Genomic DNA, 27,019 nt, shown 5'->3' on the forward strand with positions numbered 1-27,019 from the left:
CTGCTCATAACATAGTATTCTAGATCATTCTGTTTTTATATTAACCCTTCTTGGTGAGCAACTTAGAATTTACAACTAGAACAAAGAGAGAGCTTATAAAGATGCCGTATAGTAATTTTAACAGTGATATAGATAAATGTGCAGTGATGTCCCTTTTAAAAGATCTTGGTGTTTAGAAGATAGTATCGATTAAATTGAAAAGCTTTTCTTTAGTCTGTTTTACACTTCATTGGCTTTGACTCAGATGTCTTGATTTATTACTTGAGTAAATAAATCCTGAGATAATAGAATGGGCTTCAATTCTTTCACGTCTGGTAATTTGCTTTGGGGTTCCCATGACAACATTCTCCCAACTCTTTTCCTCTCCTTACCTTTTCCCTGGACCTTCACACACAGAAGTCCTGTGGATCATTGTACAGGTGCTACCCTCATGGAACTACATGCACCTCAGCGTCTCGATTGGAAGAGGGCAGAGAGCACATGGACCGCTTCGGAGTTGTGTGTCTCTGTGCCATGTAGAAAAGCAATCATCGTAGGAGCCGGGACATAGGCCTCCAGCCCTTTCTTTGATTCAAGTTAGCTAAGTAAGGACAAGTCTCCTCATTCTGGATCTTAATTCCTTAGCTGCAATGTGAAAAGAATAGACTGTGGTTTCCTTCCTTCTAGCCCCATGATTCTAAATTCCTGCTACTTTATTTGTGCCTGTATTTGTGAAAACTCAATTGAAATTACAGCTTTTGATGACAAATCTCTAAAAGTCGATTGTATTTAGAGATCATTACCGTTGGAAAACTCCTTTATTCATAAAATTAGATGTCTCTCCAATATCCAGAGGATAAATTGGAACTAAAATACATTTTTAAACTTTTTATGTCAACATATACCCAATTTTCTAATTTATAAAATATTGGTAGCATAGTCAAATATTAAGTTTTGTCTGAGAGATTTGGACAAAAAGAATAAATTGAGTTTTTTAAAATAACTATGCAAAAGGAAGTTGTGTTTCGTTATTCTCCCATATTACAAAGAAATAAATTTGCTAAAAGGAGTTGCTCTGTATCTTTAGTCACATGAATAAATTATTCAGCAAAGAGAATATTGAAAACCAATTCTACACAGGATTTAAGATCTAGAATACTGAAGAGACTTGTCCTTACTCAGCTATTTTTAATCAGTTCCAACAGGTTGCCTCTGTTTAACTTTGAAGTTTTGTGCCCTTGAACAAAAGTCTTCTATCACTTGCAGATTTAGTTAGGAATCTTGATCGTGTATAATGGAAACCCCCAAGGCTACTTAAGCCCAAAGGAGGGGGATTCATTAGAAGGAGAACACATGCGTGTGAGGGTAGGACCTTGTAGAACTCGGGGGCAGAGATGTGGACGGGCCTCAGGACCGACTGAAATGAGGGCTCCAGAGCATTCAGGTCTCTCTTTTCATCTCTTCTCTCCACTGCCCTCCACCCTTCTCTGCACTCCTCCCTGAATCATCTTTTTTTTTTTTCCCCCTTTCTGCACATCTGCTTTCTTCACTCCCTATTCCACAGGGAGACATAATTCTCAAATTTACATCTCCTCTCTTTAAAGACAATCCAGACTAAGACTGGAATCCTTCAGGCTTGCTTCCCAATCCCCTGGGAAGAGGCTCCTTGGTCCAGTGCAGGTTGTGTGTCTACCCAATCTACTGTGGCAGGGGTAGGGCTGTGCAGCTCACATGGTACTATCAGGTCTGCTCAGAGTCCAGAGTTAGTTATAACCATGTAAATCCTGGAAAGGGACAGTTTCTAGAAACTGAAGGGACGCGAAGAGGAGGGGAGCAAGTATGGACAACCAACCCAATAAAGACCAAAAATACTTTCAGAGAGTTATCAACTAGAATTATAAGACGCCTTGTTTAAATGTCCTTTCTAAACCCTTTCAGATTTTAGGGAAGCTAATTTTTATAGACTTTGGGGATATTTTTTAAAAAGCATCCCTGCACTAAGTAATATCAGAATCAAATTATTGCCTACGTGGCTTATAAATAAATTTGCTTCCAGAATCCACTACTGGTTATGATACGGTAAATTTTCTCTTTCAAGGGATTTTTTGTTGTTGTTGATTTTTAGAGACTATAAGTGCTACAAGATTTACACAAACATAAGTCCTTCAGTAAAAGTGGGGTTCTATAGTTAGCAGATTGCCATCTTGGATTCTGCATGTGATCTCTTCAACTTGATAAGCGGCTCACTGGGGCTCCTGACCCAGTATTCGAGGATTCAGAACAACAACAACAACAACAACAACAAAAAGAGAATATAAGCCACATTCCTCGGACTTGGTTATACTGATTCCTCGAACTGAGCCACCTCAATGAAAATCAAAACACAAGCAAAAGAAAGAACGATGGCTCCGTACAACTACACCGCGGGCTGTCGTGGGGCTGCATTTTTAGGAAGTTCACTTTCCTTCGTTCTAAAGTAATCAGCAGCTGTGACCCTTTCTTGGCTGCCCTTTGTGTTGCGCATATTTCCTGTGATTATATTTAGTCAATTCTAACTTTTTGGAATTTAACTTTCAATTTTCAGGATGTGTGATTTTACATTAACTTTTCAATTACCAGGTCTAGATTACGAGCTAAAAATTTTCCAGAACATTAGTCAAGCACTTATAATTATCGTTTATCATTTGAAAATTCCATTTTACCTGCAAGGAGCATGATTACTCTTCCTTGGGTGCTCAATCTGATTGTATGATGAAGTAACAATTAAAATATCACCCTATTTATTCCATGGCATAAGCAGAGAGATTTCAAGAGTTTATATACACTCAGCCTTTTCCCATAAAGGATTTCAAGCACCTCACAACTATAGCACACATGATAAATTAAAATAATGATGAAGGTTACTACACTAGCAACAAAGAATCAGTTCAAGGAAAATATAAAGAGGAGTAAGGATAAAGAAAAGATCAGGTCAAGATTAGGACAAGAATCCATAAATACCGTAAAGGCCTACGGAGCTGGTATATTTAAAAGTTAAAGTTAGCCATGTGCTTTCTAGCTGCCCAAACTTCAAGAGACATGGCTAGCTACACAGTTCTGATTTTGACAAGGGAAGGAGAGAGAGTGAGGGAATTCCTTTAACATATTCCATAGAAATTAGTTCTCTTAAAAAAACCTGAATTTTGTTTGCCCTTGAAAATAATAATAAGAAAATAACATTTTGGATAAAATCATTTCTAAGGATTCCTTAATATTTATTATTTCTCTGTTTCCTTAGGTATATATACAACATAATTTAATTTTCTTGATAATTGAAGTCATCACTATAATAGCAGTATTGCTTGCTGGTAACTTTAGATCTTTGCTTTTATACTTCACACTCCCAAATACTCCGCTCTGAGTTCTTTTTGTTTTTTAGTAATATTTAGTTTCTTGCATGCTGGCCTCTCCTTTCTTGTTGCTATTAGTTTGCCTACTTCTAATATATTTCTTTTAATCCACCACAGGTCAGGAAACAAAATTGTTTAAATTGTAAGGCAAGTTTATTAATTATGTAAAGTAAAAGTAAAAAGGCTCTATGTGAGAAGTCGAGTGGATCAGCAGAAAAATCTCATGAGTTTTACTATGGATTATTTTTTTCTTCTAATTTTATGTGTTCAGATGATGCTTTTGCTTTCTATGACTATGGTCACTCAGTGGATGAAGAAAGTTGCTTACCAAATAACTTCTGGATTTATTCATTCAGTCAATGTTTCTGACTGTCTGGCAGGCACTGCTCTAGGTACCGGGGATACAGCAGGGACCAGGACTAAGTCCTTGCTCCTATATTCTGGTGGTAGCATGAAATGACAAATGAGTAAACAAGACGCGGATGTTGAGCTTCAGATTGAGACAAGTGCTTGAAGAAAATAAAACAGAAGGGAATGATAGAGCGAGGGGTGCTAGAACGAATAGTTTTAGTTTGTGTGATGAGAGAGGGTCTCATGGAGGAGGTGACTCTGAGCTGAGACTTGAACGACAGGCAGGAGCCAGAGCCAACCATGGGAAGATCAGGGAGGGGAAGGCTCTAGGTAGGAGTTAGCATAAGAGTCCCACATACCTGCAGAAGTGTTAGTGAGCATAAGTTACTGGAAAAGTCAGGACCAGGTCACATAGGACCTCAGCGTGAATTTTATTTATGTACAATATGGAGCCTTTAGAGAGTTTTAAGCATGAAAGAAACAGAAATTAAGAGAAGGATGGCTGCCTTAATGAAGTGACTTTCCTACAGTTATTCTGCAGATTACAGGATTTAATATTGCTGCCTCCTACTTCCTATTCTTGTCAAAGAACCCTTGAGGCACATAGTGTAAATCCCCCTGGACACAGGGAGCTCTAATTTTTCCCCAGTGTCCTTTAGTTCCGAACTGTAGAGGTGTAATAACTTCATGAAGGATTAAGACAGGCAAAGTGGGGAGAAAACTGCAGTTACTCAAGGATTTGAGATTTTCCCAGATGAACAAGCAGTCTAGAACAGATCCTTTCAATATTAACGACCGAGAAAAGTTTACTACAGCATATATGTTTAGGATTTAAACAGAAAAACTTTCCTACTCGTTACAAAATACATTACACATAACAGGTGCTCCATAAATATTTCTTACCTTCTAGATTACCGACGGCAAAATCGCTCCAAACGATCTTCTCTTTCACTAATTCCTTCAGTTCATTCCTCGCGTCCTCCAGTCCCTCCATCTCGCATTCATAAGGCGTTAGACTGTGAGGCCGTCCAAACTGGTTGCTTGTCAAGCAAGAGGCTGGCACTGCTGGAGTCGATCCAATGTAGAATAAAACGTGAAGCTATATTTAGGGTCATAAATAATGGTGTTTTATGAAAACGTATTTCTCCCGTGGCTTAGACTAATGTTTAAGAAGTTCTTGGGTGGGCCTGCGGCCAAGGCATTATAGTAATATTTCTCTTTGGCTGAGCTTGTTCGACCTAGTTTTCCAGATCTACTTTGTGAATAAGCTTTGTGAGTAATGTCCCTCCAATAGAACCAGCTTTACACCATGCTCTAAACAACCTATAAAATAAACGTTTTCAACTAAATAAAATTATTCCTGTTTCTCATGCCGTTTTAGAGAGCTAGTGGTAAAATTATTTTCTCTCATCCTCAATCTGTCTTAGTAAGTGAACTTTTTCTTATAGTTCTCTGCAGACAGCCCTTTTACCACCTTTTATGCTGTTTCTGAACGCTTATGACTGCCTGCTTTTTGTTCATTTGTTGGTTGTCTTGTTTGCAGCCTCTGAACTCTTTGAAAAAAAGCATTACATAAATCCAATTAAAAGTAATTGCAGGCATTATGCTATTGACTACCTGTAAGTTACCTTAAGCATTATTAAAAGAATTAATTAAATGTTTCTGTAGGCCCTTTGTAAATCACAAAATAGATGGAAGAATCTTTTCCTGAGCTTTAAGTCTGAGGCAGAAAAAGGTACATGCAAAGAGACATTTTTATACATATACAAGAAACATTAGCATAATAAGGACAAAGGTTTACTACTTGTGTAATTATTAGTTGTGTAATAATCAGTGTAGGCCTACAGATGGCTGAATAGGAATGTTGTGCAAATTACTATCTACATATCGTAATTTGAGAAAAGTCACCATCTCTGTTCCATTTTAGTTAGGGGAAAATTCTTAATGGAGAGGAGCTTCAGGGGCCATGTCAATGAAGGAAGGAAAATTTGATGGATTGATAGGATATAAAGAGGGTTTGAGTTTTGAGTTTCTCTTTAGTTCATGTGTGAATTTTATTGTTCATTATAAAGGGACATAACAATTACATGATCATATGTACATAGAGTGAATGTTTTCCAGACCGAAATTTAAGATTTCTGGCTTGTAAGTCTGTACCTTTTATTCAAAAGTATCAAAAATAAATTTTAAAAAGTAAACTATGTTTATTGGAAAGAATAAAATATCATGAAAAGAAGCACGTATTTCACACCCTTCCTCCTAAAAAAGTGCATCGTTCAATGCAACATTGGAGAATTTGAAATCCGGACTAGAATTTGAAAATCTGGACCTAGACTCCCATGTCTGTGCATTATGGATTGGTAGCATCCTACTAGACCTGGAAGATTTCTCCTCATGCTGGATGATTTACTTTCCCGGGTGGCAGGCAGTGACAGCAACTAAATAAGCCCTCTTAGCAACACCTTGCCGAGAGGTGGCAGAAATACAGGAATGGGTCCTGTATGCTTGATCAAAGTCAGTGAATCTGAAGCTATTTCCTGGTCAGAGTGTGCAGGAAGGTGGGAGGGGATAGGAAGTCCTGCTTGGAATGTTTCTTTGAGTGAGGCTCCTTCTGCAAGGACTACAATCTTGTAGCACAGGAAGAATTCTAATGTTTGGACAGCAAATCAAAGCAGGTGATCCAGAGTGGGTGCAAGCAGACTGTGACCCCTGAACAAAAATGAGGTTTAGATATTTGTGACATTCTAACAATATGTTAAGTTCACAACAGTAATGTATAGATTGGCTTTTCTATTTCCCTCCAAGACAAAATGATTATTAAGACCTCTTAGGCATCTTAGTCATGAAAACCTGCCAAAGAATTTATAACATTAATTTCCCTCCCTGTGCAGACTTGCCCAGCTTATGCTGCAGATAGAACAGTCATTGAAATATACATATATATATACATATACATATATATATATATATTCTGTTAAGAGCAGGAAAAAGAACAAAATAAGTTATTCATGAATTATAACTAGAGTAAGTATCAAAAGCCATCAACATGCTTAGAGAAAGAGACATTTTATTATTTGTAATAAAATCACATCAAAATCTATCTCCAAACTCCCATCCTACTGGACTAGCAAAAAATTTAGTCTCAGATATTCTCAGACTCTCTGCTCACTGCAGTTGAGCCAAAGGTCAAATTTCCATGGTATGAGAGCATCCATAAATTCCTAATTCATCTGTTCCTTCAGCACGTGGTCAGCATAGCACCATGTTGAAGAGCAGACCCTGTGTGAGTCTTGGCTTGCCCCTTCTTAGCTAGGAAGCCTTGAGTAAGTTTCTTAATCTTTCTGTTGTTCAGTTTCCTTATATGTAAAATAGAGCTTAGATGAGTACGTACTTGATAGAAAATAAGGGTTAAGTGAGTTCTAATAGGTAAAGTCCTTGAAACCATGCCTGGTACAGGGTTTACAGGTACTGGGAAACCTTCCTCCTTTAATCTCCAGTTCTCCACCCACTCTAACCTTTGCCAAACTGCCTCCCATCCTCGGCTGTGTGCTTTCAGGTCTGACAGCAACACTGATTCTGTGCCCCAGGGCCTGGGGTCTGGACCCTTTACGTGCTTCTGGAGGAATAACACCTAAGAAGTATACAAGTTAGGAATGGAGAAGGAGAGGTCAGAGGTCTTCTTTCTCTTCTCTAGGTCTAAATTAAGGTGACTTTTTCTTACCCTCCCCCATCTCCAAATATAAAGGCAAAAGTTATTTTCTTTGTTTAATCATAAATTCTGTGTTATATTTACCCAATATCTAAATCCTCTATGAATTCATCATTGGCTACAATTCAGAACTGATGGGACCTTGAGAAAAATAAAATTACTGAAGCTTAGAATTCTTCAGGAGAGCAAAAGAGATCTGTAGTCGGAAGGGTAAAGTCGTGTACCTCAGGGTCCCAAGACAAGGTTAGAAAGTGGGAGGCAGGAATATTGGAGTTTGTAAAATCCTGGCTGTTTTGTAACTCATTTCATAAACACAGCCACCTTTCCCTAAATTTCTGCCACTCCCTTGCTTAAAACTTCCTCCCAGAGCTCTGCCTCAGAGTAGGCCCCAGGATTCACTTTTTACCAGGTTCAGGTCACACCTTCCTTTCCCCAGACACTTGTTATATAGTGTTTTCGGTGTCTTCTAACAGAAGGGAAATGTCTTGAGACCTTGAGGACCTTGTGCTCTTGACACATAAACCTCCTCAAGACACAGCAAAGGGCTTGGCTTAAAGTCAGGGAAGCTGAAAAAAATCAAAAGAAAATTCACAAGTTCGTGTTAAATTATCCTGCCTTCGAGAACAGTTTGAAGAGTTTTTAGACCAACTCCTACAAATAAAACACCAGATCTGCCTAGCCTAAGTAAAGGAAAGAGTTTTAAAAAGTTGGATTTTACAAAAATTTATTGATAAACTATATATTGGTTTTCTGGTTTTGATGTCTTGGATTCAAGTTTGTTTGGTTCATTCCAGTGACTTTTTTTTTTTTTTAAGAAGAATATCAGCCTTTGTTTACACTTGAGTTCTCCTTTACTAGAAGGTGGGATCCACGTCTGCACAGACTTGCATATAACGGATGCCTAATTTGTTGAATTTTGCGGAAGCGTGGCTTCTGACCAAGTACTTGTGTTTAGTCTGGTTGACTGGTTGCTTAGCTTGTCCCCTCTTCTAGTTCTCCTGTTACCTTTCCTTTCCCTTCCCCCATAGGAAGAATAAAGCATTGTTCTTAAGTTATTTCAATCAGTTAAGCCTTTGTGGAAACTGCTTCAGTCAGTTTTTAGAGGCCAATAGATCTCGCAACATGTATAAGATTTATAGTTCGTATTAAATTGAAAAGCTCCCTGAGTAATTCTTTGAAACTGCAGATAAAAATGAATGGCATTCACTAGAACTATTGTAAAAATTTAATGACATTTGCATTCAAGCCTCCGAAAATAAATAATTATGATGCTGGGTGGCTATTCTTCTATCGAGTTTAGACAGTTTAAAATAACTTGCCCTACGTTAGCTTGACATTAATTCAGGGTGTGTGAATAGACCTCCTCAGAACTGTATGCTTGGTATGATGGAAACATAGACATTTCTATAGAATTATGAAGCATAACAAGGGTTGAGGGGGAGACTCCGGGACAGTGACAGGGCATGGTTAGAAGGCCTTCCTGGAATAGTCAACCATCTAGACTACCCTTTGAAAGGAAGCAGAGAGACCCTGGAGTGAGCACCAAAATTGTTCTTACAGTGACAATGAGCCCAGCTCCAGAAAGTCTGTATGTCACTGCACCAAGACACTTCGTCTGGCAGCTCTTTGTCCCACCCCCATTTGCTATCAAGAAGGAAGATTAAAGTGGTAATTAAAGGCTGTCTAAATTTGACTTAGTTTTAAAAAGTCCCTGACCTTAGCTTCCTCCATGTCAACTCTGCTATTGTTATTGAGTATCCCACTGGGCCACACACTCTCCTCAGGTGTTCTGGGGGCTCTGGCAGGTATTCCCCACTTGCAGGCTGCAGAGGAGCCAAAATCAGAGGACTGAGCAGTCAGCCCTACAGTACCAGCACGTGGGCCTGAACCATAAAGGGATTAACTTAATTAAAGCTTCGGGCATGTAGATCATTCTCTTCCACATCATTACCAGAACATTACCAGAAAGCATTTTGCATATGCCTAACTGATGGGGGAGGCCTTCCTTCGAACTCCAGGTGTTCCATGTTAGAAAGCTAAAGGGAAAAATTTGTAGTCGGCAGAAAAGACACAATGCATAGGCAGATGCCAGGAACGTTTTTCCAAACTGGCCAGAAAACAGAGGGCTGCATTAGATAAGCGTAGCAGTCACCCGGTTGGCTTGAATGGGGGGACATGAGTCATTCAGAGACAACTGCTGTGGGTCTCTCGGGAACAGCTCCTGCCTGCTTTGCCAAGCCCTACTGTGGGTCACTTCAGTTCATAAGACAACAGCTCCCGACCCGAGCCTTGGCTGTTACCCCTTGCTACTGGATCGTGATACCCTAGGATAGACTGCATCTGAACCACTAAATTATAGTTCCACCGCCTAGATCTATCTGTTCATTATTGTGAGGTTTTCTATTCTTTCAAAGCGGTTTGAGTAATGCTCAAGAAAGTTACAATTCAGACTTTTGAGTTCATAGATCACATGGTCAGAGAGTCCAAGGGCTTTTCTGGTGCCCTTTACGTGACAGGCATTTGGAGAATGCAGTGACTCAGTGCAGTGATGGCTTTCAGTTTCTTTATCTCTCAAATGAGGCTTTGGATGAAATGACTCTGGGGTTTCTTTCAGCTTATATTCTGTGAGCCTCTGAAATGGAATAATAAGTATGAACATATGATAAAGCACAAGAGGGTATAAAAAACTTAGGTAGCACTGCTGATATTATTGTTTTCCTTTGAATTATATCGTAAACTAAGATGCAGCACAATACTGATTTCTCTCAACGCATATTTCCTGCGAATCGGACATTTTTTAAAATGATAATTGACTATCTGCCCAAATAACTCATCAGTCTTACAGCTTCAGCAATTAACTTTCACTCCTTTAACAAATATTTATCTTCAAGCCCAATAATAGCAACAACAACAAAAAAGACCTATTCTTGAAGTGAATATAATCTAGCTGAGAAGAAGGACATTAATAAGTAATTAAAAGTATGAGGAGCATTACAAGGAAGGTCAAGCTACTATAGAACTGTATAATGGGGGCATCTAGTCTGGTTCGAATGGGTAGGAAAAGCTTCCTGCCAGGAGTAACTATCCAGGTTAACAACAACTAACAGTTCTTAAACTATTATATGTCATCATGTGTGTGTTTTATTTTTCTCCACAAGAACCCTAGAGTGTCTACTACTATTTTTACTTAAGAAAAAAGAAATCAAGAACACGAGGTGAAAAACACGCTGAGGTTCACGACGAGTTGGATAGCACCTGGATGTGAGTGCAGGTCATTGTACACCAGGCTCTCTACTGACTTGGGTAGAAGGGAAGCTGAAGAAGCTCAGATACAAAGGCAGCTTCAGACCCTGCAGGATTTGACGAACTGTGTGAAATTATGCTGGAAGGAAGCATCAGCTGGTTACATGTGAACTTGGGAGGAAGTTTCCTTGTTGTCCCTCTGTTCCTTAAGATAGTAATGTGTTTGTGAAAGAAAAACAAGCTGCTTCCTAATGCAGGAAAGATCAAATGGTTTACGTTCAGTCAGAGGTATCAGGATTTGTGAGAAATAAAATTTCCTAAAGTAAAATTTTGTCATAAGTGAGATGAATGGAATTATCTAATTTTCTAATGATCTAGTAATCTAATAATAATCTAATATGCCTTGAATAATAAAACTCTATAATAGTTTTAATAATATTCCACCTGGTATCTATCAGGTGGTGATAATAGTAGATGTTCACTATTTTCATACTAGAATAATTATAGTTAAAGTCACAAAGGAATTGGTTTTATTGGGTTCTTTTTTCTCAATTCTTGGAAGTACATGTTTAGGGAAAATGTAGGAATAATGAGGAAATATTACAATGGTGGAAGTGAGAAATTTTATTCCTGATATTTTAAGCAGAGCTTTGATTGATTTAATTGGAACATTTCTTGGCTAGAGAAGATATAACACTTAGGAGATGTCTATGCTGGGCAGCATTTAGATTCCTTCAGTATTATTAGAATGTTTCCACCTTAATTTCAAAAGAAGCAATTTAATCAGGCCCATATACAGTATCACTTTATCTAGGTATACACCGAAAGCATCTTTAATATTAGGAATTACATGTTATTAAAGCTTAATTAACTAGAATTCAGCTACCTGGAGCTCTCAATTAACTTGAATTTATTTATTTTTTATTGTATCTAAGGCTTAAAGGAAATTGCCAGATTATAAGACGTTAAAAAAAACAAACCCAACTCATAAGACTAAGGCCTGGCATGCTGACTGTGCGCCTCAGGCCAGGATTCTGTGTACTTCGGTTCTGCTACACTTGGGATTAAGAACATGAACTTGGAACTCAGGTGGACCTGGCTGAGAGTCCTTATTACACTCATTATTTGTCTCCAAGCAAGTTATTTAATTTCTTCATAACTTAATTCATTCATCTGCACAAAGGAAATAATAAACCCGTCTTGCTATAATATGGGAAGAGTAGAATGAGATTGTGTAAGTAAAGCAGAAAGCCAGCTCATGACACGTGCTCAGGAAATCGAAATCATTTAAAATCAAGATTTAACCTGAGCCACCACAATAACACAAATAATTAAAGAAATGTGACATTACATTTGGTATTTTGTAATAATTCTGACAGAAAATTATGCCTTCATATTTTCAAGTTATTTTTAACCTTGACAGTTAAAATATTTTCTCATTAATCTTTGATAAGCTCCAATTAAAATCAGCTAACTAGAATGCCCAATTTAGAAAATATGCAGGTTAATAAAGACTTGATTTTTCTTGTATTTAGACCACACTATTTTATCTACAGTGAAACAGGAAAATCTTTCAGAGTCAATAGGATTGTCAACTCTGATTCTAGCAAAATTTATATAAACTGCCAGGTAGGAATTAGTGCTGTTTTTTTTCTGCCTTTTAAACTAATTTTGAATTCTTCAGTCTTAACTTTCTTACACATACCTTCTAATTAATTTCTTTGTTTTGTTTTTTGTCGATTACCTTTTAGCATCTTTACTTTTGCATGGCTTCTAGGCTTTTTCTTGACTGGTTATAAATGATTCTGAATTTTCTTTTGCATTTGGAGCAAAACAGATGACTGCTTCAAAAAATTGATTTTTCAAATGTGACTCATAACATGTAACATCTATGTGAAATATACACTAATCTATCTGATTGGCCAACATAGATTCTGATGTAATGTTTCCTTGAAATGTGGACTTTCGGTAATAACATAACTTATAATTTTAAAATTTATGTATTTTAAAAGAATATTAGTATGTACTTTCACTTATAGGAAATGATACTGATAATGATAAATAAATTTATCATTTATTTATAATAATTCTAAAGATCACTTTTTAAATTACTTAAGTAAAAAATATCAGGAATTGAACAGATGCTATTCATATGCAACAAACATTGAGCAGATGATGTGGCTGGGTTGAAGCTGGAGAAACAGTGGTATACTGCTGCTCTTAACTGCATGACTTGGGCAAGTCACTTTACTTTTCTAAGCCTCAGTTTCTTCATGTGCAAAATGGGGAGTGTACTCAATGATCCCCCGTTGGCTGCAAGCATCCTGAGCTTACAGACCACACGCCGTCTTTCTCTCCTAACTCACGGCATAGTGAGATAAACACCACAGTGTGGCTCACTGCTTGGCTGACTATAAGCTGATCAATTAACGGGCTCTCTTCTAATTCTACCATTCGAGGATCCCTCACAGTCTATAGTAATTAACATTTTAATTTTTTTTAGTTGCTTACTCATAGAGATACACTGTGTAGCCACATATAATGAAACAATTGAATATTTAAACAGTTAATTGAGTTTACTTGAACATGAGTAGTGCAGTGAATGTCCTCGAGGAGTTTACAGGTCCCCTGGAAAGACACTTAGAGGGCAAATTAGGCATCTAAGCAAGCAAATAGAATTGGATATGGCAATTTTACCCATGATGGGCAAGGCAAAGTTGATAGTAAGTTTAGGAGGAAGATGAGACATGACCTTGAAGGAAGAGGATTTTAAAATATGTATAGGAAGAACATTCTACGCTAACATGTATGTAATGTCTGGGAAGTGATGTTTTTAAAACTATAACTTAACATATTCACCAGCAAACAAGCAAAATAGTAATACCTGTCTATTCCCGATTCAAGTGCAGAATTTGCAATGTAGCATACTTTTTGGTTGAGTCATTTTGTCAGTTTTGTCTTGTAAGCCATGGTTGAATGATTAACCATATTTTTTTTTCATTTTCCAAAATATTCTCTAACTATAAGGATCTTGACCAATTTACCTCTTTTGCTTGTTTGTTTTCTAAGTGTGGTATGGTAGTCGTGTGTGTGTGTGTGTGTGTGTGTGTGTGTGTGTGTGTGTGTTTATAAGGACTGCCAACTACGATTTCATTTATTTCCTTTTAAGAAATACTATGCTGTTGCAGGAAAATGGGCAGGTGTGAGGATAAAGGAGGCATGATCAGATGCCACTGATGAAGGCTGGCACCTGTCTAATGCCTGTGAAGTATGCTAGGCTATGAAGGAAACCCAGGCTAATGAATGTGCCCTACTGTGGCTGAATGAAAGGGGACAAAGAAAGGTCCAGTCGGAGTAGGTAGAAGCCAGAAGACTTCAACAAGGGGCTGTTGTTACCTTGCCAAAGAAGAGATCTAGATAACCAGGGACAGGCTCCGTCTGTGCCATTTGCCATTCTTAAGCCCCATGCCCTTGCGTGACTGTCTGCTTCCATACATTATCTTTCATTTCCCTCTTTTCTCCTTTAGTTAATTGTATATTTGAGGAAACCAAAAAAAAAAAAAATTTGTCCTATAGGTGAAAAGTAGATATAATAGGGAAACAATTATCAATTGGGCTTCCTCATGGAAGCGTATTTCACACTAAAGATTGATTGACATATATAATATACTAGTGTTGAGCTATGTATTTGATCTATTGATCTCTGTGACTGTAGATATAAGGACATAAATAATCCTATAAGCACAGCCATAGATGCCTAGATATGACTATATAAGAGATATTGATAGAGAAATCTCTATATAGATATTTCCACAGTTGCTTCTTGGAAATTCAATTAAATTTTAAAGTGTTGTTGTTTTAAAAATTTCCCTCTGGTAACCTGAAACCACATACTCCTTAAATCCTCCAACTTCAAAATATATTCACTTCTTTTAGCTGACATTGTTGACAAATAAGGAAGGAAACAGATCCCATCTCAAAAAACCTAATGTTTTAGGGAGGTAATGCTCTCCAAACATAATAATGCAAGATCAAAGCTGTCATTGAAAGATCAATGATACTGAGGGCTGCCTTTGGTCAAGCACAGGTATAATGGCATTCCTTGCAGACATGCTAATCCATTGGTCCTCAATGCAAGTGCTTGGGATACAGGCTGGACACAGAATAAGACCAAAGTACCCAGGGTTATATCAGAGACAGCAGATGGCCCTGGGCAGATACCCTGGAGAGGAGGCTGGCCACAGAGTGCTGAAGGGGACTCTGGCAGGCTGGAAAAAAAGAAAATAATTCAAGAAAAAGAAAAACCTCGAACTTTTTACAAATCGTTTCTTTCCTGTATCTCTCCTTTTGTTATTCCCATAATCTATTCCCTAATCTTCTTCTTTCTTTTGTTGAGAGTGTTTAAAGTCAACTCAGCACTTTAAAATTTTTAATTTTTTTTTCTAAGTAACTAATAATAAACCTGCTCTCATAATCTCCCTGCCTAGGTACTGGGGTAGGAGAAGGGGGAAGGATGTATTTGATCTCATCAAAAACAAACAAACAAACAAACAAAAAACACCTCAGTCCCATCTGATACTGGTTTGAATCTTAGACTTTTCTAAAAGCTTAAATCTCTCATCTGCCGGCTTGGTCTAGTTTTTTGTTGTTCAGGAGCGAGTTGCAAAGCCCTGCTTTCTTTGTCCTCCTCATGATCTCCCCAGCTTTTCCTTTGAGCCGCACCCTCTTCAGAAGAAGCAGTCGAGTAAAGGACAGGGGGACCATCTTCCCAGATGAATGAAGGCAGTCTGCTGAATCCAGAAGCCTGAGTATGGTCACTCCTTTGTTGGCTCCCCACTGTGGTGCCATTCCCTGGTCTGGCTTCTGGCATGACAATGCAAACTCAGTCACACCTGGTGCTACTTGGGTGCAGGGCAGTCTCCGAGACTTAAACCTCAGTCATTCTGTTATTTATGGTCTCTGCTAAAACAGAGATTTCAGTGTAGGTGGCATGCAGAATTTTCTTGGGCAGCGTTTAGCCCCAATGCAGCCCAAAGCATTGAAAGAGAGTTAAACTCTCCTGTGATTCTTGCCAGCAGTACATGCTGTATCCCTTCCTGCTGGACAACTCCTCTTTGCAAAGTGATCACAAGGACAAGCTATTGGTTCCCATTCCTCAATTAACCTCACTTCAGTCAGAAAAACCAGCTGGGTCTTTGTGTTGATTCCCAAAGCCACAGAGAGCTGTGATGGCAACGTCCTCACTTTCTCTATTAGGTGTGCTCCACGCTATGCTCCCCTCCCGCCCACTGGCCTCAGTATTGATGAGCCACTCATCATCAAAAATATTGAGATAAGGAGCTGGCACTCTTCCCTGAATTCCAGAAACATCTCTGAATTTCAGCAGACTTTTATACAATGTGGTTAATCACTTGAATTCAAGGAAAGGGAAGGGATCCTAACAAACAACACTTTTTTAAAAAAGCTATCATAAAGTAAAATTGATTTCTGTGTGTGCAGTTGTATAAATTTTACCACACACACATATACACATATATATGTACATACTATGCAAACAACACACATACATATATGTAAATTTATAGTATCAACCATCGCAATAATCAAGACATACAATGATCATATTATCCTATAAACTCATTTATGCTATCTATGCCTTTATAGTTATAGCTTCCTCCCATCCATAATCTACTGATCTGTTCTTCAGGACCATAGTTTTGTCTCTTCAAGAATGTCATAAAAATGAAATCATAAAGTATGTAATCTTTTGAGGCTTGCTCATTTCATCCAGCAGATCTCAATGATTTTGAGATTCTACGAAGTTATTAGTTAGGTATTGCAATTTCAACAGTTTGTTCCTTTATATTGCTGAGTATTCCATTGTATAGATGTTCCACAGATTTTTTTTTTTTTTTTTTTTTTTTTTGCTTACTCTTTGAAAGACATTTGGGTTGTTTCCAAGTTTTGGTGATTGTGAACAGAGCTGCTGTAGACATTCATGTACAGGTTTTGTGTGAACGTGTTTTCATTTCTCTATGGAAAATACTCAGGAGAGAGATTACTGGGTCATATGGTAAGGGGGTGTTTAACTTCATAAAAAAAACTGCCAAGCTATTTTTCCAGAATGGCTCTACCATTTTGCATTCCCCACAGTAATGTTTGAGAGATCTCATTTCTCCTAGTTATTGCTAGCATTTGTTTTTTTTCACTGTTTGTTTGTTTGTTTGCCGTACTAACATTGAATTAGCGATATCTCCTCATGGTTTTAATTTGCACCTTCCTGCTAGCTATCTTTATCAAATCTCTAGTGAAGTAACTGTTCAAATCCTTTGCCTATTTAGTGATTTTTTTTTCTTTTTGTTGCGTTTTGAGTGTTCTTTATATATTTTGGAAAACAAGTTCATTTTCTGATATGTGACTTGTAAATGTTTTACCAGTTTGTAAATTGTCTTTTCATTTTACCAGTGTCTTTCACAAAACAAAAGTTTTTGCTTTTTGATGAACTATAATGTATTGCTTTTTTTCTTTTATAAGATTATGCTTATGGAATATCATGCCTAAAAACTCTTCACCTAAACTTAGGTCATGAGATTTTTACTTATTTTCTTCTAAAATTTTATTAGTTGTAGGTTTTACGTTTTGGCTCCAGTAGGTTTCTACTGTCACTGCTATTACTGCTTCTACCACAGACAGAATTATCTGCCGACTGGGACCTGAGAGATTGTAGAGAATAGAAAATGAAGGGATGATTCCCCCATACTCTCAGAAGTTAAAGTAGATTCCTTTATTGCTTCTCAAGCCAGAACGAGAGTGCTACTTCTGATCTCTCCCTACCTGCATCACATTGCTCATGTCCACGTTTCTAGCTACCTCAGATTCAGGTTGGGGGATACTGGAGAGAAAATATAGTGATAAACTCACCACCAGTTCAGTGCTATTTTAGATTCTAGTGTTCATCTCTGATCTGCCTGTTAGTATGTTTTTGCTTTGTAGGGTCTTCAAATATCCGAGGCATGCATTCTTTTTAGGTTTTACAATTACATTCAGCACAAGAAAAAGGGTGGCGTGTACTTAGTCCATTATACCTGGAGCCAGAACTTCTGACAGCTTTTTTGCATGACGACATTTTTTAACCCAACCAATTTTGTTTTGAAGAGCATTGTTAATTAAGGCATCATTGTATAGAATCAAAATAAAAGATTGCTAGATCTATAATCTCTCAGCTTTTTTTTCTGTAAAGTGGAGATAATAATAATTCTAACTTTATGAAGTTATTATGATATTTAGATGAGGTACTGTAGTGTAACACTTAGAATTATGCCTTAAACATAGTATTTTATAAGCATTTGGTATCATCATCATCATACAGCATTAATCACAAAGATATTAATAATTTTATAAGATAAAATCTATTTTTGATACTTCAAATATCTATAGTGAGAAATAAAAAGACAAATATACATTTTAAGCAATTATATAGAATGTAGGAAAAATACAAAATAAACAAAATATTTTGTATTTATGTGTGAAAGCTATCAAGTAAAATACAATGAAATTTATACGTGAAAGTTTAGCAACTAAAATGCCAGTGAAAATTTGAATTTTCCTTTTCTATAGATACCTATTTGTACAAACAAACCATGATTTTCCTTGGCATTTACTGCAGATGTGAGGTTTTTAAAATTAGATTAGTATATAATTTTTCATTGTTTCTCTGAGGAACAATTTAGCAAAAATCCAGAAGTCATTCAATTCTAAGTGCTGATAAAACCACTCCCTCATCTTGGGAAAGCACTGTGTTTTATTTTTCAAACTAATAACAGTTTCTACCTGCTTAATTCTATTTTCTTGAAAGCATCCTGTCCATAGTACTTGTGAAGCATCTCTTCCATCTTTCCTATTGCTTGGTGCGCACTATGCACACAGGGACAGTCACAATAATAATTCTATATCTTTGATCAGGCACAATAATAATTCTATATCTTTGATCAGGCTATTTGTTGCTCTCACACATTCTTCAGTGTTAGTCTTTTAAGTCAGGGACAGGACACTCATTTGCAGTTTTTCAAAGAAGCACTGGCCAATATTTTAACTGACATCATCCTGTAATGTAGTTCATATCTCTTAAATGTCAATATGGTCCAATCTTGTTTCTCCTTAGAAATATTTTTTCAAGTGAAAAGAAAATTAACCCTTAAGTTTCCAAATTGTACTTACTCGAATCATGCCAGTACTGTATGTATAGTCATAGTGGTAAAAATGACTAGTGATACTGCCTCTTCCTGTTCAACTGTAAGAGGCAGTATCACTAAACCCGTCTATTTCCATATTGTGTCTTACCTGAGGTCCTCTCCCTGCTCTCAGCAGTCATCTGCCAACCTATGCAGTCACTTTTGGAAGAGATAAGCTTTCATATCTCCTATACTCTTCCCTTATGCCAGTAGGGATAGATAGAGAAAAGGCCTACAGAGGAGAGGCCAGCCTCTAAAAATTGGAATCCATCTTCCCTTATGAGGAGAAGCAGAGGGCACAGAATGTACTGTTTATCTTCTGACCTCTGGGGAAAAGTAAAAATTACAGTACAATCTGGGCTTTCAGAGATTACCTCCAAAACTTGGTCGAGAGTCCCCAAATCTCCCTTCTATTGGGCTCCTGTGTAGTCAGCTTGCCTGGTCCTCAACTTTAATTTTTCTCTCCTTGCAACTTACAAGTGCGAGAAAAGAGAGAGACACATTAGCTGCTAATCAATGAGTGAGTGGGTGACAAATGGGAAGGTGGCCTTTTATTAAAAGAAGATAGATGCTAATTAGTGGTTCTAAGAGCTGGGTTCTGCACTTCTTTGCTGTTGGACATCCTGTCTGTCCAAACCATCCATCAATGCATAGCGTTGCTTTGAGGGCAGCCTTCAGCTTTTCTACAGAGTGGACTAGACACTTTCATAAGGAATGAGAGTTTTCTGACTTCGATGGGGAGATTGCTTGGCCTAACAGTGTTTTCAGAAAACTTAAGTCGTTCGTACACTGCCTTCATGATATTTTTTTCATTAGAATATATCCCTGAAGTCAAGATCTGATATTCTAATTACATGTTTCCTAATACATGTTAAAATAAGTACTTAACTCTCAGAATATATCAAACTCTCTTAGACGGAACTCAAATATCAGTATTTTATACATTTCCAAGTGATAACAATGTTTACTCAATCTTGAGACCATCTGCTTTAGAGGGTTGCTGTGAAAAGATGAGATGTTGTTTGTGAACGCCTACCTTAATTGCCGGCATGTAAATATTGACTTTGTTATACTTATACTAACATAAATGGGTCCTTTCATATACCTTTCCACTGACCAGCATCTGTAAAATCTCAAATTATAAATAAATGAGTTTTAATAAAGTGATACATTTAAATGCTTCAATTGGCTTCTACCAGTAAAATCATATAAATCCTAATTTTATAATACTGAGAATAAAGTATTTTTATTTATTCTACCATGGTTACGTAGAGCCCTTTTTTTGTAGAAGAACAGTATTCCCATTAGGCAGATGGTTATATCTTGCTAGATAGGAAGAGTCCCATTGACCTGGAAATTCAAGAAAAGCTTTTATTTTTGGGGGGTGGCATCAGCCTCCTGGTATATAACAGTGAATAAAAGAGGTAGGTTGTCTACCCTGCTCTTGCAATTTATGGTCTAATAAAGGAAAAATACCACAAATAAAACAAGCAAAAAATGGAATTACAAATTGAGGGGAGTGCTACAGGTTGGGAAGAATTTCACCCAAAGGGTAGAAAGAACATTTCAGGTAGAGGTGCACAGGTCTTGAAGTTGGAAGAAGCTTAGTGAATTTAAATCCTCAAAAGAAGGCCAAGGCAATGGAATCCCAGAGTGAAAACAGGAAGTAATATACTTACTTATTACTTATATATTTTGGTTTATTCCAAGTGCTATGGGAGATCATTGAAGAGTTTGGGGCAGGGGAATACTATAAAAGGAGACATATTTTTTAGATCACTCAGACTGCTATGAGGAAAAGAGACTAGAATCAGGAAAGAATGGAACCAGTGAATACAGTTTGGAGGCTATTCAGTGGTTCAGGAAAGAAATGACATGAAAATGAACATGAGATATATTGGGGAGTAGAACTGACAGATGATGGAAAGGGAATGAATGGGTTCAATGAAGGGGAAGGAGGAATCTTGAGCAACTGGGCTGTGGCAGACTATATTCAAGCAACTGGTGCGCGGGGGCCAGAGGTGGTGAATTAAGGGCTTAGTTGAGATATGTTAAGTCTGCGATGTCTGTGAGTTCATCTGAAAGGAAATGTTGAGGAAGCAGTTGAACTTGGGGGAGAGTTCTTATTATCTTACTGAAGATAAAAGTTTAGGATTCATCATCATATTGAAGATATTTAAATCATTAATACAGGTGAGAACACTCAGGGAGAGAATATAGGGGGAAAAGAGCAGAAGTTTAGGACCAAGCATTAAGCCTGTAAAACATTCAGAGATCGGGCAGCAGAGGAGTCACAAGGGTCAGGCACAGACACTAGCCTATTAGAACAGATGCCCATGACAACCCTAAAACAGGGTCCTGGAGGCTCCCTGCTGTGTTAGATTAAGCAAATGTTTATCAGGGTCCAGAAAAGGGGCCAAGGCAGCAGGAGGGCTGAGGCAGGAGTGGCTCAGGATAGTAGCTATTTACAAGGTTTAAAATTATTTCAGTATTTTAGCATCTAGTATAGCCAAACGGGTACAGACCAGTTGAATATCAGTCCTGGATCTGGCAGGAATACAAAGGAATAATTAGAGTGGTAGGCAAGTTTTTAGTACCATAGAAACTTGCCAGAGCCAGCTGGCCAAAGTCAAACAGCACCTGAAAGAGGGGGGTGAAGCCTAAGAAAAAAGAGAAGACAGGAAAGTGCTTCGGGAGGGCATACAGTCACTGCTGCAGCCTCGAGTTTATTTAGCACAGCCTTTATATAAGTTTTTGGATACAATAGTAAAGCACAGAGTACAATTGCGAAGCACAGAGTACAATAGCAAAGCATAGAGTACAATAGCAAAGCACAAAGTACAATAGCAAAGCACAGAGTACAATACAATAGGAATGCTGACATTTACATAAGTTTCTAAATATCCTTCCCTCAGGGTACGAACATTCTTCTTTTCTGGGCTGTAAAACATTCCACTATCTTAAGAGGATTTCTTTAGGAGGCAAACCTCCCCTTCAGGGTCAGTAACGTTTAACTCCACACCCTGCTTCCTAGAACCATTGTTTAAGCAGTCTCAGCAGTTGCTTCATGGCTATCAGCTACGTGACTTCTTCAGTGTCTCATAATGGCTCCCAACAGAAATTAATTTAATTATGTCTAATGCTCTGTGATGAGGCAACATGAAGACCTTTACAAGAGAAATTTTATTGCAAAGATGGGAGTAACACCAAATTCGAGTGGATTGAAGAGTCCATAAAAAGCAGTATGCATATACCATGCTTTGAGAAATTTGGCCATGAACCAGAGAAGATAATTGAGACAGTAAGTGGGGGCATGCATAAAGAAACAGTAAAATATGTTTGCACGCCCCAAGAGAAATACAGAGGGTTAAGTATTGGTGATGCGGAGTCCAGGAAAGAACCTAGGGAACACAGTTTTGAGAAGGAGAGAAATGACTTAGTATGAAGAGCTCATCAAAAACTAACAAGAGAGGCGGATGCAGAGTCAAGTTGGCATGTAGTTTAGGTGGTAGCAACATGAAAGATCCTTGCCTTGTCTGAGAGCTTGTACTTTCTTAACAAAGAACAAGCTGGGGTCATCCCCAACAGCCTGGGAGATAAGGTGGGGAACAGGAAGCAAAACAAGCTTTTTCCCAACCTCTTTTGGTGAATTTTCACACAGCGAATCCCTTTATTATATTTTTATCTTTGTGTTTCAATTTATTTTTGTCTTTGTTCACTTATTTTAAATCTGTACAACTGAGGCAAGGGTTAGTGAGGGATATTCAGGTATATTTGCACCAGACAGATATTCGTGTTAACTTAGCTTCAGAATATGGAAACCAGAACACTGTGGACGGGGCTTGGAACAGCTGGCGAAAAAGGTAGACCGATAATAGAAAAAGTGTACTAACACAGTATTTGGGAGACTGAATGGAATGTTTGCTCCCTGTTGAAATTTGAAAACAATGGCACCTGACTTGCCCTCACAGACTCTGTTTAGCCATCTCTTGCTTTGCCCATTTTCTGAGCTGCTAGGTTGCACCAGAATCTGTCCCATCTTTCCATCAGGAGCCTTCTCTTTACCTTGTAACTGTACAATGCATCAAAAAGCTGGCTTACTTATCTTCTACTGAGAGTAACAGTTCCAAGACACATGTTTGATTTAATACAAATACTCAGATGTCCAGATTCTGCCTATCCTGATTAATCAGGGTATAGGATGGTCAACTTCATTTGCAAGGCTACACCCTAACAAACTGCCTAAAGGCCACAACAGGTTTCTCTTGTGGCTTCTGAGTTTTAGATTTTGCATTGAAATAACATTTTTTGTCTGCTTGTAGTTGAAAAAGATGAAAGAGAAGGAAGTTATCCTATGAAAAAGTTCCTATAAATAATCACATTTAAATGAGATTAAAACTCGAAGAACAGCAAAAAGGGGTACAGTATTTAATATCAACAAGGAAAAAAATTAAACTAAGAAATACAGATTTTCAAGATGGTAGGATTACCTTTCAGTAGAATGTATCTTTAACAAAGCAAGTAGCAGCATTTTCAGTAGGAGGGCAGATAATTTGGGGAAGGAGTGTGTTCTCTTGCCATAGGCATCAGCATGGAGGCTAAAGTTGAATTGTATTGAATTCTGTATCTATTTTTGTTTGGCGGAATGGCTTTCCAGTCATGTTCAATGTAATCTGAATACAGGAAAAGGAACCATTGAGAAGATTAAATCTCTGTGGCCACAGGTCACAGAATGGGGTGTGGATTCCATTGAGTCTAGGATTTCAACATACCGGTCCTAATTGTGTAGTTTTGCTTTGTCAACACCTTTTATCCTGAGCACCAACTACACTTAACCTTTCTGAACCTTTTACCTTTTACTTTTTCTTGCTATCTCGAGATTGAAATACATAACTTAGTCTTTTTACCCCAGGACTAGTGATGTAAATGAAAAAGTCTACAAGTTATCTAGGAAGTAGAGGTATCAGTAGTTATGTATGAACTGCCTCTTCAGTAACCCTCTTCTGCTGTTGTGTTAATTAAGCTAGGGTAAACTGAGGGCCTCAGGTGTATCCATAAAGTAAAATTGCTCTTAGAAAAATCTGAAGCAAATATGGCATAATATTTAGATTGTATAAAGCTCTATGTAAGTCTATGAGTGTTCAATATATCATTATCTAGTTCCATTATTACATTTGAACTGTTTTTGGTACCCTGCTTAACTAGACTCATTTCCTACTATCCCCTTCCCCCATTACCCCCTCCCCAAACTTCTTTCATATCCCCTGCCTAATAACTCAACTAACTACGAGTCCTAACAAGGAGAGACATTTTCCCTTATTGCCTGTAGGTGATGCATCTGAGGCAGTGCAGAAAGGCTGTCTGCCAGTGGGAAGGAGGGAAGAGCAGATCACAGGTGTTAGGCTTCCAAGTGGGGAAGGACCGGTAAGTAGGAACAGGATCACAGCAGCTTACTTCGCCTGTCCGTCTTCACGAAGACTGCAACCAGGAAGGTCTATGATGCATTTGTCACCCAGAACCCAGCACCCTGGTTGCTTCTATAGCTCTTCTAATGGGAGGGACCCCATTAATTTCATTATTTTCAAGAGAATTCAACATACTTAAACTTTTGTGACATTAAGAATACAGTGCATATGCTAGGACTTCATATCACCACATTCTTTTCCTTAAAATTGATATATCATTTTTAGGATGTAGGGGGCAGATGTCAGACTGTCTGAGTCACCTTGACTGAACAAGGTAATTCTCATATTAGCAAAGCATTTTAACTGCACAAGTGTGACTCCTTAATCTCTATCATGTAACTGTGTTCGCCAGCGATAGTCCTTCTTCTTGCACCTAGGACAACACAAGCACACAGGCAGATGACCTGAAATAAATTTGTGGGCAAACGCCAATTTACCAGCTCCAGCTCCAGCTCCAGGCATGTAGATGTACACTAGCATCATACAAGACGATCTTTTGTGTAAAGTGCTTCTTAGTAGCATGGCCTCAGTATATGTAATATTCTCTCTTGATTGTGATTTACATGTTTGCCATTTCACTGTAAATCTCCTATATCCTTATTTCATCTCCTCGTAAGAAAGTTATCTTTCTCTAAATAACTCTATCCCAGTATCTTCTCCCCCGAGGACCTCATATTCTCCCGTTCTTTTTGTCAAGAGGAAAGGAGTGTGTGTGTGTGTGTGTGTGTGTGTGTGTGTGTGTGTGTGTGTGTGTGGTGTGTTGGGGTGAGGGTGTCATAGAAGGCTGGGGTAAATGCACGTATGGTGGAAAGACACGAGTGGAGAGGTTCTTGCTTTTTGCGATTTTTTTTTCATTAATGTGTTAGTCAAGTAGGGTGGGAGCTAATCTAATATAACCGGTGTCCTTACAAGAAGAGAAAAGGACACATACACATAGACTATGTGAGGACACAGGGAGAAGGTGGCCAGCTGCAATTTAAGGAGGAGCTGTCTCATAAGAAACCAAACCTGCTGATACCTTATTCTTGAACTTCTAGCCTCCAGAACTGTGAGAAAATAAATTTCTGTTATTTAAGCCACCCCATCTGTGGCAGCCCTAGCAAACTGATACAGAGCTTAATGTAACTCTACCAAATCTACGTAGAATGAGAAAACCTGATTATGTTTCTTTGTGTCCCTGCTCATTAGAATAAATCTGTCTCCAACAGTGACAGTTTTCTCTACTTTGTGAATGAAGCTATTTATTCATTCATAAGCAAATTATGTCTCTTACATCTTTCAACTTAACATTTCACAGGTCTTGTGTTTACTGGCCATGTTGATTTGGAGTCTCCTTGTTATTCTTTCATTTCTCTTACAAGGATATATAAGCTAGCACTTCAGCAGTTAAATTGCTTGAAGTGCATAAAATATTAATTCAGCAGCTGAGCACCTTTCACTACTTTGTCCATATATCTTTGTAAGCTAAATGGTTTTCACCATGCTCAGGGCTGTAAACCATTTCTCCAGGAACCTGACTTTCAAAGGTGTGAGCTTTAAATGGAGAGACAAAGTACACCCTGCCTCATAAAAGGATCCCATAAAAAACATCTCTAGCTGCTCTTGCCTCCAAAGCAGTAAGTCTGCCAGGACTCTGTAGGCTATCGAAGAGGGTGGGGCCACTTCTCTCTGAAGAGCCAAAGAAGTTGGCTCCATTGTCCTGTCAGACTCACCAGCATTTGTGTTCATTTCAGTCCCACAAGGCAGCCATTAAGCCTGATTTCACTCTGGCTGCCTGATTCTAGCAAAGTCTTCAGGAGAATAAACTAGAAGCTCTCTGCTCTGTTCTTTGAAGTCTTTGGATGTCCCCATACTACTTGTTTCTAGGTTTGAGCAAGCCAGGGAGGCTGGCAAGTAGGTCAGTGGAGCTGCTACATAGGCAAGGATAGAAGGAGGTTTTGCATGACTCTTCATTAAAAAAAAAAAAAAAAAAAAAAATGTAACCATAAATGGCCAAACTCTGCTGTGAATAGATGTCACCTGACGGCAGAAACTTCAGGGCCGTTGGCCACCTGGCCACACATAGGACACAGGGGTGGGAGATAGCCAGCTTCTGCCTGGACCGTGGGCAACTTGAGATCCTTATTCTAAGGGGTTTCCATTCTTAGGGAGGACAGGGCTGGTTCTTTGCCTTGTTAATTCACATCATTCACATGTTGAATGTCTACCCTGTGCTGTGTATTATGCAAGATGCTGGAGAACAGTGGCCAGCAGACAGATGTGGTCCCTGTGCTTTGGGCTCAGCAGTGTAGTTGTACAGGAAGAAAGGTTGTGTTTCCTTCTCCCATCTACACTCTCTATCTCCCTTTTCTTTGTCTTTTCTTAAATTCATCTGTCCCCTGCATACTCCTATTCCCAGAGGTTTGCATCCCAGGAAGCAGGCTGCAGGAAGAGTGATACTTATCCCAGCGCATGGATCCCTAAGGGTAGGATATTATCATCTGGTTAAGAGATATTTTATGATGAACGAGCATGTGGCCGCTTCACATACACAATCCTGAATTCCTTGCTTGTGACAAAATCTGTATGATGCACTCCTATTGCTGTAGCCTGGAGGCCACATGCAGGCACAGAGGGCTGCCCCTGAGTGCCAAGAATTGCCGAGTCTGAAAG

At 38.3% G+C, this 27,019-nt stretch overlaps 1 protein-coding gene across 1 annotated transcript in view; it reads left to right on the plus strand.

Annotated features, from left to right (window-relative positions):
- The window catches only part of PSD3 (pleckstrin and Sec7 domain containing 3), a 487,816-nt gene that overhangs the window by 85,694 nt on the left and 375,103 nt on the right, over positions 1-27,019 (plus strand). The gene's annotated exons all lie outside the window — the stretch shown is intronic.

The sequence above is a fragment of the Rousettus aegyptiacus genome, unplaced genomic scaffold (genome assembly GCF_014176215.1).
Source record: "Rousettus aegyptiacus isolate mRouAeg1 unplaced genomic scaffold, mRouAeg1.p scaffold_m13_p_11, whole genome shotgun sequence".
In the NCBI taxonomy this organism is placed as follows: domain Eukaryota; kingdom Metazoa; phylum Chordata; class Mammalia; order Chiroptera; family Pteropodidae; genus Rousettus; species Rousettus aegyptiacus.